We start from the raw sequence: 14,660 nt of genomic DNA on the forward strand, positions 1-14,660 counted from the left end.
CCCAAAAGAGTGAAATTGAACATATGGTTGCAGAAATGCTAGAGGCTGGTATAATTCAACCTAGTCAAAGTTCTTTCTTTGCTCTAGTAGTATTGGTGCACAAGAAGGATGGATCATGGCACATGTGTTCGGCTTATAGGGAGCTCAAAAAACTCACTATTAATGATAAATTTCCAATTCCTATCATTGATGAATTCTTCGATGAATTGCATGGATCAATTTACCTGACCAAGTTGGATCTTCGTTCAGGATATCATCAAATCAAAATGAAGACTGAAGACATTCCAAAAACAACATTTAGAACTCATGAGGGTCATTATGAATTTTTGGTCATGCCTTTTGGCCTTACCAATGCACCTTCTATGTTTCAAGGTTTGATGAATTCCATTTTCAAATCCTTCCTTAGAAAATCTGTGTTAGTATTTTTTGATGATATACTAATCTATAGCAAGTCTTGTTGGGATCATGTTGAACACATTGACAGGGTGCTCAAACTATTGAAGGAGAAACAATTATCTGCAAAAATCTCCAAATTTTTCTTTGCAGTACAAGAGGTGAAATATCTGGGTCATATTGTATCTCATGAAGGTGTTAAGGTAGACCCTAGAAAAATTAAAGCCATTAAGGAATGGAGAATCCCCACATCCATAAAGCATATGCGAAGATTTCTTGGGTTGAGATGGTAATATTGCAAGTTTGTTAAGAATTATGGGAGAATAACAACACCTCTAAAAACATTATTGAAGAAAGATGCATTTTCATGGACTCCAGAAGCAACAAAGGCCTTCGAACATCTTAAAGAGGCAATGTGCCAAGCACCAGTCTTAGCTATGCCGGACTTCACAAAAACCTTTATTGTGGAATGTGATGCTTCAGGAAATGGAATTGATGTTGTTTTAATGCAAGATGAAAGACCCATTGCTTTCAAAAGTCGTCCAATCAAGGGAAAGTATTTACACAAGGCTATTTATGAGGAGGAAATGTTGGCAATACTACATGCACTTAAGAAATGGTGACCCTACCTAATGGGAATACACTTGAAGGTGAAAATGGATCATGATAGTCTTAAATACCTTTTAGAACAAAGATTATCCTCTGAAGAGCAACAAAAATGGGTCACAAATACGTTGGGTTATGACTTTGAAATCATCTACAAAAAAGGAAAGAAAAATGTTGTGGCAGATGCACTCTCAAGAAAGGATGAGGATGTGGAAGCATTGTTGTGCGCCATTTCTATTATCCAACTAGATTGGATAAACGAAGCAACGAAGGAATGGAAGAATGATGAAGAAGTGTGGGAACTCATTCGAAAGTTACAACAAGATCCCAGTACATCTGATACATTTAGCTCGAAAAATGATTCATTGTGGTACAAAGATCGCTTATACCTATGTAAGAATTCCCAACTCAAACAAAAGATTCTTATGGAATTGCACACTTCTCCCTTAGGAGGGCACTCAGGATTTTTAAAAACTTACCACAGGGTTAAGAAGGATTTTTTGGGATGGCCTTAAATCGGATATTCAAAAGTTTGTGGTGGAATGTTTGGTTTGCCAAAAAAATAAAGTTGAAACAATTAATACCCCAGGTCTATTACAACTTCTATCCATTCCAAGCCAACGGTGGGAGGAGGTTTCAATGGATTTTATCATAGGTTCACCCAAGTCCGAAGGAAAGAGTGTCATCATGGTGGTAATTGACAAACTTACCAAGTATGCACACTTTTGTGCATTATCACATCCATTTAGAGCCAATATAGTTTCTACTGCATTTATGGAAACAATTCAAAAGCTACATGGAAACCCAAAGATTATTGTAAGCGACAGAGGTCCCATTTTCAATGGAAATTTTTGGATAGAATTATTTTCTTGTCTGGGTACTTAGTTAGCTCATAGCTCATCTTATAATCCTCAATCTGATGGGCAAACTGAGATAGTAAACAAATTCTTGGAAGGATATCTTCGTTGCTTTGTATCTAATAAACAAACACAATGGGTCAAATGGTTGCCTCTAGCTGAATGGTGGTATAACACTTCCTTCCATACTGTAGCAAAAATAACCTCATTTATGGCACTTTATGGATATCATACACCATCCATCACATCATATTTAAGAGAAAATTCTAAGGTTCAAGCAGTGGAACATCACATCGAGCGTCAACAACAAGTTCTACAACTCTTAAGGGATAACCTCACGTTGGCGCAGAATAAAATGAAACAACAGGAATATCAACATCGCAGCGAAAGACGTTTTGATGTAAGTGACTAGGTATTCCTACGCCTACAACCATATAAACAAATGTCCCTCAAGAAAGCTAAGAAGGATAATAAATTATCACTAAAGTATTATGGTCCGTACAAGGTGTTGCAGAAGATTGGTACTATGGCATACAAATTGGAGCTTCCTGTAGCTTCCCGAGTGCACCCAGTTTTCCATGTTTCATGCTTAAAGAAGGTTATAGGTGACAAGCTCCCAGTTCAAACAATATTCCCATAACTTGACGATGAAGGAAAAATCATATTGGAACCGGAATCAGTCACAGAAACATGAACTCGACAACTACGAAATCAATCAATTTTGGAGTATCTCATCAAGTGGAAGAGCTTATCCGCTGAAGATTCCACATGGGAGGATGAGAATTTTATACATAAGCATCCAGAACTACTCAAGCATTGAGGACAACGCTTTTCTAAAGGAGAGGGGCATGTTAGGCCCCTATAATACTAGTGATTCCGCCATTACTATTGTCATTGTATCCCTTATTGTTATTATTATGCCCCTATTGCCCCCATATTGTTATTAGTATGCCCCATAGAAACCCACTATTGTTATTTTTGTGCCCTTATGTTATTACTATTATGTCGGCTTGATTATATTGTGACCCCTTAGACTTCTATATATAGAAGGGAGGTTTAGTCATTTGTATCATCGAAGAATTGTTCATTTGTGTAATGTAAAGGAGGTTGCCCCCTCGATGAGGTTGAATTCTAAGGTGTTGATCTATCTTTTCTATCCTTTTGTGAGCTAGTTTCCTAACAACCTGCCAATTCAACTAGACAATTCTCCCCTTTTGCTACAACTCTCCTTTTTTCCCTAGTGGCTAGCTGAATAGTCACAAGTTCTTAAACTTACTAGCTTGTAGATGACACAATTGCACTACTTTAGGACTTATATAACTCAAACTTGATCCATGATTTATTAAAAGGAAATAGTGTGACTGAAAATATTACCTTCAAAATCAATCATTGTAGGTTGGTACTTATCTCGATGATCCTCTAGTGCAACATCGATCTTGGGTAGACTTCTCGCCACTTGCGCTATGGTAGGTGCCTCTTGAATATTTTTTTATTGCTATTTTCTTTCATAATAAGGGAAATTTTCAATATAATGTGGTATCCCACAACCCTAGGACTGTAATATTGATTTATGTGGCTAACCCACTTCATGTCTACTTGTCAATTCTATAGGTTTTGACTCATTTTGTAGCTACTGTTTCTGCTGACTTCTCCCTGTAAATTTACCTTGCTAGTTTTTGTGTGAATTCTTGGCATTGGCAGTTTTTACATTCTTAGTATTATAAATATTTTTCTACCCTTTCTTACCTAACCATGCTTTGTTACCATCCCCTTTTTGTTTCATCTACTGATAGAATATCTATGCCTTATGATCAACTTCATCCATATTATTAGGGTTATCAAACTTCAATCGCTCCTTCATAAATATGCACATACTACTTATGAAACATTGCACCTTAGCCTCCTCATAAGGAAGTAAATTTCTCCACATACTCATCCATGGATAGTTGACCCAATATGAGGTCATGAAATTCTCTGGTTGCATCATCATAAAATCACTTATTTAGGTACTTATTCTTAAAATATTTCTAGAAATTCTCCCATGTTATTTCTCATCATCAATTTCATGCATCACCTTGACTTCTTCCCACCACAAAGTTTCTTTTCCCTAGAGATAGTAGGTTTTCAAACAAGCTTTCAAATTGTTATAATTTTCATAGATCTAGAAGCAATTATTCATATTTACTAATCATTCTTCAACGACTTCCTCTGAACCACCGTCAAATGTTGGAGTTGTAATTTTTTGAATTCCTCTTATAATTTTGTCTTTTGTCTCTTTCCCCTTTTTGCATTTTATCGCCAGAAGTGTTTCTAGATTCTTCCTCATTCATCTCCTTATCACCCCCTAACACTTGTGTGTGACTTTTATCAAGTTCATTCTCTTCTCTCTGTCCGTGTGATTCTACTATGTTTCCATTGTCAAGACTTAGGACTGATTTCCTATGATTATGTCTATCAATTAAACTCTTCATTATTAATTTTTCCCCCACATTAGTCACTCAATATCAACCCTTAAATTTTCCAGTTTGGTCCAATATTGTTGTACCATTTCTAGTTGCATTGTAGTTGTGGGTTGAGATTATTCCCCTAACAAGAACCACATTTCTGGATTGGGTCCTAGAAAGAGTATTGAACTAGGCCTTGTAGGTAGTCTTATAGGTGGTGTGGTCATCATACCACTTCCCCTTCTCATCTCTCTTCTGATCTTTCTCTATGAAATAGAAAATACAATTTTGTTACTCCCTTGATCTTCCCTTAAGAGGCTACAATGTGGTAACCATGGCTCTGATACTACTTGTAACATATCTACCCCTTTACACACCCAAAAAAATTATTTTCACCGATAATACTTTTACCAATCATCACCAACCCTATAAATGTTTCTTTCTTCCTTTCTTTATAGCCTTCTAGTCATCACTATATATATGTAACTCCATTATCAACCAAAGGTTTATATCTATATATATATATATATATATATATATATATATATATAAGTGTGGTCCACTCATAATTTAGATTTGTTTTATTCTCAAACTTCTATTTGTGTGTAGTTGACTTATTATGCATCCTGGCTTGTTTTTATTTATGCCATGTGAAATTTTTTGATTATAAATCTTCTCCCTTTTGGAACTAAGGAAAAGGAAATTGTGGATATTTATTTTATTCGACTAGTTAGGGTTAACTATAATGCTCTCCATTTATTATTTCTCCAATGGTTCTGGATTCAATGTGTTGGGATTTGTGTCATGAGCTAACACTTGATCAATAAGATGGACGGTAAAGTTTTGATATGACGGTCCATTTTCAGTGATACTATTACGGTAACTACCTTGCCTTTTGTCGCTTGCTACTTTCATTCGCATTCTCTAGCATTTTGATTGGGCTTTGCAACTTGCAACAAAGCCTAAGTCAGGTCGACCCATTGTTTTGGTTCTGCAGTTAGACATACAATGAAGGTAATGGAAACATGAACATTTTTTATTAGTACAATAATCATTTTATGTTTTTATTAGTACAATTATCATTTTATGTTTTTAAGGTTAATTTTCTCATGTGCATCAGAATTCCTTTCAGGATCCTAACTCTAGGAGCTGAGGAACTAGGGATATTCCCTTCTTGTACAAAGGTATCGACTTGTTTTCCTTGCCAAAGAGTTGCTTCGAGTGTTAGTTCTATTTTGTATTCATATGACTTCCTTGGTATTGCTTTTAATGGTTGCTTCATGTTCCAATATGGTGTTGGTCTCAACTTTGTCCATCACGCGGTTACAAATATACCATCCTCACCCCAATCTCAAAGTTACTTTCTCATCATACATGGTTGTAACAATTACATTCTCCTTTTGTGTCAACTCGTCTACAGGTCAGGGTTTAACTCTCTTGCACAAATTTCATTGGATTTTTTTATGGTGGTTTATCTCAGCTTAATGGAATTTGTTTCTCTCCAAGATTTTAGGTTCCCACTAACTTTCGTTTTCTCTTATTCACTTCTAGGAATTCAGTGAGGTTATTAAGGTTTTTCTACCTATCGGCGAAACAATACTTCCTTCCTATCTACATTGGTAAAGACCATTATGGTCTTCCAACCTTATAAGACTCACCCCATGGTTTTTTTTAGGCTTGGAACGAGTTTTACTGCAATTATTTTTTTGTAGATGTTGCAAGGCTAATTTTAGAACTATTGATTTTTAATGTATACAAAACAGTTTTCTTTTAATGGAAACCCTCATGGACTTTAGTCTTGTTGCCATTTTAATTTCAATAACTCTCTCGCCTATGGATGTTTCGATGATGTTATTTCACTGGTGCGTAATACTATTGTTGGCTTCATTTCATATATATGTTTGATAATATACATGGTTCTTTTAATATTCATTACGTCTATGAATTTTTATCACCTTGTATTTTTAAAGCATAAATTATTAATTTGATACGTTGTTTAATTGTGAGTCCCCTACGAGACTTCTAGTTTTGAATATTGGTTCCATTAGGTTAACCCTATTTGTCTAGGGTCTTATTTTCCAGTAGCCATTCACTACTAGTTAGTCTAGTTATATGGTTACCTTTAGAAATTTATATTTGACCATGTAAATCGCTTATTTTAAAATGTATGTGATTTATTATTTTATGAAACTTATGATGATAATATCATTTATTACATAATTTATTGTTACGTTATTTTCCTGAGTAGTTGATGCAAGTGGTGACTCTTTGTTGTAGTTTATACATATTTTCAAGTCCAACATCTTGATTCCACAAGTGTCTATATGTAATAGTTATTCGTTGTATGTTTAGGTTTTGCATAGTTCATAAGGATACATGTTAAATTTATAGTCTTAGTTTTGGTTTGGAGTAACGTGAGTGGGCTTTGTTCAGGCCTGCCTATCCTCTCTAGGCCCTCATTTTGAGCTCATAATTGTCTCTAGTTGCTGGTAGTTACCTGGCTGGGCCTATAGACTAATCTAGCTCATTGTAAAAGTTGATTTTTTTGTCAATCATGTTTCATTTTTTATCACAAAATAACTTTTCCATCTAACAGAGTCATACACAACAAATACAAAAAATAGTTTACACTTGGAAGGAAACAAAATATAAAACATAAGTATACAAATAACACTTATCTATTTAAATTAATTTAGGTTTCCACAAAAATCACAAGGTAAAAATGTTGCTCCACCCGAATAATGAGTACAAGTAACCTCTACCAGAACTTTGCCCGACCTAGTTTCACTTTTAGAGCAGTTTTCCTGACAGTGACCATTCCAAGTCCATTCCAAGGCATTCCTTGGTGCCACAAGGTCTAGCCTAAGCTTTCAACTCAACACATAGGCTTCAACTTGGTATTCCACTGGCCAACTAGGTCAAGAATTCCTTACTTGGCATCATCCTCTCTGAGGATATTAAGCTTAGAACTTTGTTCTCCTCCTTTCGCTTTCAGACCAGTTTTCTTGATAGTGACCATTCCAGGTCCATTCCAAGGCAATCCTTGGTCCCACAACGTCTAACCGAAGCTTTCAATTGAACACATAGGCTTCAACCTGGAATTCCACTAGCCAACTAGGTCAAGAATTCCTTACTTGGCATCATCCTCTGTGAGGATATTAAGCTTACAACTTTGTTCTCCTCCTTTAGCCTCCTCCAACCAGGCTCCAAGTTCTCAAGGTTGCCTTGAGCTTTTTCCCTCTCACTCTCTTAGCTCCCTTTTCCCTAACTGAGATGATTTTTCTCTAAGGAGAGGAATAACTGTGTCTAGGTGTCTAATAAGTGGAACTCTCATTTAGCATATTTTCCCTTTGTAATTTCCATGGTTGGCCATAACCAATATTCATTAAACGATTTTTTTTTTCTAAATAAACATGTATGTTTATCATCTATTCATACTAGACGTTCTATATGGCCCACATTCTGTGAAGTAACTTTAGCAAAAATAATTAAAATATTTACAATTCACTAAGGGGTATTAAAAATAGGTAGTGAACAAAGTCATTCTATAGAGAGATGAAATTGTGGATGCTAAGATATTGGCTTTTATTTCGAACTAGGTGTCAAACGTTGACCATATCATATGAAGACAAAATCAATACCTCTAAACTATCGAATTACACTGACATATCAAATCCTTGTTAGAAAATCTTATTAGAAAGTAACGGAACCAATTGATAGATTCTCTTATAATTAGATTATTTACAAGCAGAACACAGAGACATTGTCCATCATCTAAGAATAAGCTATTCTAGCTCATGGAAAATCTCCAACCTCTCTAAACACTCCACTAGACGCTATAAATGTCTCTATTTCCTCTAAATTTTCTTGAATGACTACCGGTTTGGTGTTAGTCTATTTTCAACTTACTTTTTAGTTAGAACAAAGTAAATCTTTTTAAAGATGTATAAATTACCATAAATTATATTACTAATTATTTTATAGACTAAATATGCTCCCAACTATCTACGTATTAGATTACTATCACAAATATTTACCATATGTAATATTTTGAAAAAAAAAAAATCCTAGATTTCATAGATCCACTAATATAGTTATAACAATAAAAAAATATATGAAATACCATAAATTATATTACTAATTATTTTATGGACTAAATATGCTCCAAACTATGTACCTATTAGATTACTATCACAAGTATTCACCATGTGTAATATTTTGAATAAAAAATTCCAAGATTTCATAGCTCCACTCATATAAACTATGTAATTTTTTTGGTTATATATATATATATGTAAATTCAATTTAGTTTATCCATAATAAAATGAAAAATATATGCAATTTTATTTCAATTTCAAATTTATTATTGAATTATTTGAATGTAGCTTTTTAAGTAGTTTAAAAATTATGTTTTTTTGTCTCAGAGTTACGGAAATTCTGGCTATATTTTGAAAAAAATCCGGCAGAGATTTTGTAAATCTAAGTAAAAGTAAAATTTATAATTTTAGGCGCCCTAGATGTTTTTGATGGTGTTGAATCCATTTCCACCATAAAAAAACATGATTCAAACACTACATCTAGAAGATTTTTTGAATTTTTTTACCAAGATTCCGACCATTTTTCGTTGCCCAAACAATTCTTCGGTCTCCCTAAACATCTCTCTTTAAATACATTAAATAATATTTAACATAATATTAAAATCATAAATAGTTGTCATATAAAATTTATAGGCAATTACAAACATATTTGAGTTAAGCAAAAGTGTATATGGCTAAGAAATGGAGTTGAGTAGGTAGAGGGGCGAAAAAACTGCATACATTGACTTGACTTCACTTGAGTGGCATAGAGGGCCCAAAATTTGTTCAATGAAAGAACTTGTCAAATATTTGCATACATTCCATGAATGAAGCCGCGTGTGTTAGAAAATGGAGTTGAGTTGAGTGGTGACAGGGGCGAAGAAATCGCTTTTGAGTGGTGCAAAGAAACCCCTTGTATAGACTGGACTTGAGTATGAGCATATTGAATTGACTCCACTCGAATGAGTGGGTCAGGGGAGCCAAAATTTCTATGTTTGTTTTGAAACAAGTTGTTTTTAGTATGATTTTTTGAAAGTTTTTCTGGTGGGTTTTTTGGTCTAATATTATTTAAAATCTGATAGGAATTTATTAAAATCTGGTCTAATATTGCTCTAAAAATTTTCAAGGTGCTAAATTCATATATAGTATATATAGTTAGAAAATTAATTTACAACTCAAATCAAAATTTCACCTCAATTTTTTCTACTTAATTCCGATACCAAAAAAATGCACTAAAAACAACTCTACTATAAAAAAAAATATATGTTGCATAGATTCCAATGAATGAAGAGTGTACGTTGCCAATCAAATTCCAAACTGTGTGCATTGGAACGTTGAAATGAGGTGCATTTCAAAGTGGGCCGGGGAAATGAAAGATGGCGATATGCATTTCGGAAATTGAAAATTGAAAGGCTTGACTTAGGCACAGAAGCAAAGAAGGGTATTAAGGAAACAAATTCGCAATATTTTTGGAGCATCTAACGTCCTCCAAACTTGTGAATTATTTGCTGCGAAATTTTTGTGGACGTGTCGTATTTTTCTTCTTTTTTTTTTCCTGATTTTTAGATGATTTATTTGAGCTATGATGATTTATTTTAACTATTTTTTTCAAACAATTTTGCGAATATAAATTCAAAATTTTTAATTAATTTTATTATAGATTTAAATTCACTTTGAAATTAATTTATATATCTTTTAAGATAAATTATATTTATATATTTTTAAATAAATTATATTTATTATTTTACTATTTTTAATATGGAATTATTTAATATCACATCAATTTCCATTCCTCTATATTAATTTATCTCATGAAAATAATTGTTTTAATATATTAATCAACAACATCATCAGCCTCAATAGAATAATGAGTATCGTAGTCGTATATATGATTATCATTATTCCCATGAATTTTAGATTGAGTGAATAATTTAATTAAATATTTTATGTTAAATATAAATATATAAAAAATATAAATGTTTATTTAACTTTGTTATTAAAATATAAATTTAACTTAAAGTTATTTCAAATGATATCTAGTTGTTTTTAGATCGAAAATTTCTCTTTCCTCCGAAATAAATAAATTTTATATTTGTGAATAGCAGTGAGTGTTGATGCGTCTTTTTCTAATTTGTATAAAGAGTGTTGTGTGTTGTCGCTTTTTCTATCACCTGTCGCACAAGTGCTTCAGGAGATATAGAAGCCTCTTAGAGACAATGTCTGGGTTGAATGTTGACTAGTGCCTAGGACATCTTAAGAGATGAGTGCTTTTGAATATTATCAGTAGGGATTTTTGTTGCACTCCAATTGTCACGTAGTGTGAGAGGATAATTCAGGGGGCTTGGTTCAATGGTCCTTCATCAAGGTAAACTCGAGCAAATACATGGATTTAAATACACAGTGGGTAATCTCAGAGAGAAATGTTTGGTTCTGGTGGCTGACACACAACAATAGCCAGTTTTAATATTGGCGTTGTAGTAAAATGAAGAGGAAAGAGAGGAGGGAACTCGATGCATAGAGCTGAAAACAAGATAGAATCCTAAGAAACAATCTTCCAGTAGAAGTATGGAAGATTGAAGAGGTGGAATGGAAGAAACAGTGCAACGCTAATTAAGGTCACAAGATCTATACATCATCAATACATTTGTCACTAATTAGCATATAAAATTTGTTCTCATACACATATTGTAGGCTATTTAATAACACAAATAAATCCGTAACTACCACATTTATTGGTAATACTTAGTAGCAAAATATACAACCATGAATAAGAGTGAAATCGATAGCATCATTACATTATTTCAGAGGGAGAAAAACATACATGAAGTGATAAACAAAGGGGAAATAGAAATGCACATTGCTCTGATTGGAATCAATAAAGAGTTTCATTAATCCTTCAAGAGTCGAAATCAATAGTCCATTACATTTATCGATATATAGCTCAAGTCCCACATGAATAGGCAAATAGAACCAAAAGTGGAATCACATAATTGGGACCTCTCTGGTGCATAATTTCGAAACCTCTATTAAGTGTTTCTTCCCCCTATTTATAAAAAGAGGGGGATCTTTGAATTAATAGTTACAAAATATCCCAGCTAAGGGCCAACTGTCTGATTGACTAGTTGTCTTGGCATGCGATCTCCTGTTACCCAAAATGATTACAAAGGATTTGATTCTTTTCTTGAAAATACATAGAAATTACAGAATAATAGGAAATTGAGAATTGAATGTTGATTGGAAGAAAGCATCCCTATGCCATTCCTAAGATTTACCTTGATCAAGCCACGTCTCTTCCATGATGTGCCTCTCTTACTACTTGGTTGGTTCTCCTGTACATTTCACCTTAACTGCCTGAATTCACCACTCTCTAGAGTTGGTAGCGATCAACTATGGTGGCTTGTCATAGAGCGAAAGTGGAGATTGACTTGGCAGTCCTTCATTTGGAGTTCCATGTTGAGCCATTAAGTCTTCCTAAGTCCCATACCTCCATTTATTCTCTAAAGACATACACCGAAGTAGTCGAATTCATTTCTGCAGCCATTGTTGTCCTAGGTTTCTTGTTACAGAGGCTTCTACAAGATTAGCCCATATCGACTTCCAACTGCTCCATGCCTTCATTCGGTACCTTAGTTGTAGACCCATTACACCTTTAAAGCTTTGTACTTCCTTATCGGAGCAATCCCATATTGTAGACTTCACAGTGGTGCAGCATTCAAGTATGTCGATTGCAGATCTCTGATATGCTAGCCCCTCATGCTTAGCCCTTCCTGCATCTCTAGCCATAGGACTAAGGGCTATGAATAGGTGCTTAGCCTTAAGGCACTAGGGTCTTTTGTTCCTACTCGAGGGCTATCATTCATTTGTAAACTGCTCTATGCCCCTGGTTCTTTAAGTTCCTCTTGACGATGAGCCAAGCCTTATATCGGAGCCCCCTTATTAGCGATTTCCAATTAGGATTTTACTCTGGAGTCATGACATCAAGTTTCATTGATTTCTAATAGCCCTTTGTCCTTTGCCTCAACCCCTCGCCCTTGGTTCTTTAACTCTTCTTATGACTGTCAGACAACCCTTATATCGGAGCCTCTTTATCGGTGTTTTTCAAGTGTCCACTACTATATAGTGTTGATATCCATCAACCTCTAATATGTGATTACTGATGTGACATCATCACTACCATGTGGCACTTCCTGAGTGGTGACATGTGTCACCAGGATATGCCCCCATAGGACCCATCAAAATTCCAGCACTGCCTAACATGTGTCCTTCAATACTGCCACATCAAATGATGTCAGATTGATCATAACCAATAATATATTGCCACATGTCCTTATAAGAGCCAATCCTTAGTCACCACGCGTATTTATCGAAGCCCATCCCGTATTGCCACCCATTTTGATAGAGGAGAGAGAAAAGGACCTTCCCGCCTTTGGTTTTGCGATGAAATCCTTTGTTAACATGTTTCAGCGTTTCCGACGGTTTAACATGTAATCAAATTTTTTCCAGGTTATAAATTTTAAGAGGTTTTCATGTCCATAATCTTCGATTGTCGATCGCTGATATGCTTGACTGTTGGGACCTACGATTACGATCCCCGATATTCTATGTTTTTGGACCTACGATATGCAGGACCTCTGATTGTGATCATCTCTGTTCTATGGTGTGTGATCCCCGATATGTGGCACCTTCGATGTGCAGGACCTACAATTTGTGAATCGTCGATATGCCTAATGTTGGGATTGTTGATATGCGATCGTCGATATTCCATGACCTCCGATATTGTGATCTTCGATATTCCCTGTTGCCTGATCCTCCAATTTGCAATTTCTGACATCTCCTGGAACTCTGATATGCTCTTCTCCTTCCTTTTAAAGGCAACGAAACCTTTAAGCTTCAATTGGCCATATCTTCTGATCCAGAAGTCCCTTTTCAGACTTCCACATACTGTTAGAAACCTTGTTCAGAGTACTTTCTAATGGAGATGGTATGATTTGGGATTTGAGTCTTTATGTTTCTTCAAAGATGATTGCAAACGTTTATGTTCTTTTGCACTTTGGAAACCTAAAAACACATTTTGTAGTGAGTGACAACATTGGCTCCAACTGGGGATAGTGCCCTGCTTGGAAGGTGTTGAGAACTTGCAGACTAGTAGTCTTCACCATTGGGAATGGAGTCAAAAAATATAATGAACTTATACAACTAGGAAATCTCCATGGAACTTTATTTGCAGGGAGTCATTTCCTCATCAGATTGAAATGCAGAAATATAAATTATAACAAATGGAAATTAGATGCTTAGCTAGTGAGCTTATTTATATACAACTCCTACTTACGTATAGGGAATCAATTCACCTAAGTGATTTCAACCCTCCAATGGTACTAGGTCAGTATTTGGGTGTTGGACCTAATGCCTCCATTTTGCTGAAATTTACAAATCAAAACCAGCATACCCCATGAAGAATATTTGGACAAAAATTTTGATATGTGCCCCCAACGTGGTAGTTGATGCTCAACTCTTTTAGTCTCCTTCATGAACCTTCTAATGGGGTTGCGTTCTTGAAAATTAGTGGCTAACATGTGCATGCACCCCATAAGAGATTCAGACCAAAGGTTTGACACATACCTTGGAACAGATGTATATTGTTGTAGGCCAAAGAAGGATACCATGTAGTCAACTATTGGATCATGGAATTGATGAGGAAAATTTGTAGCTTTCTCCGTTCCTTGAACAGTTTCCATGGAGGAATATTTCTGCAATAGGAAGCTGCAGAATTTGCTTGGCTCTTCAACTTTGGGCTCCTCTTGAAAGAGTTGTTGTTGGTATTCTACCCCCCACTTGTTTGTAAGTATATCCCCTTGAAAATCTTTGACCATCTCATCCTCCTATGAATCATATGAATCATAAATCAGAGGATTTCTTGAACTTTCTCTCCAGGTGAAGGATGTGAATTGTAAAATGGAGCCTCTTCTTCGATTGAATCATCAACTTTGATTGAATAAGATATTTGAGGGTTTCTTTGTAGCTCGAGGATGCCTCTTTCTTCTCTTTCTTGATCACTGGGTGATGCTTCTTAATACTAATACATGTCTTCATGGAGTGGAGCCCCATAAACACCTTTAGCAGGATCATTAACCTCAAAAATATTTTCAACACTATAATGTGCACAACAATCTTCAAATAAAGCATTTGGTAGATAATATATTTTTCAATAATGATTAAATGTTATGTGAAATCTCTTTAAGGAATATATGCTTCCATCATGTAGTGTTTTATACCAAACACTAGCA

The sequence above is a fragment of the Pinus tabuliformis genome, chromosome 2_2, assembly GCF_031772625.1.
Source record: "Pinus tabuliformis cultivar Carrire ecotype Pingquan chromosome 2_2, CPIR1, whole genome shotgun sequence".
Classification (NCBI taxonomy): Eukaryota; Viridiplantae; Streptophyta; class Pinopsida; order Pinales; family Pinaceae; genus Pinus; species Pinus tabuliformis.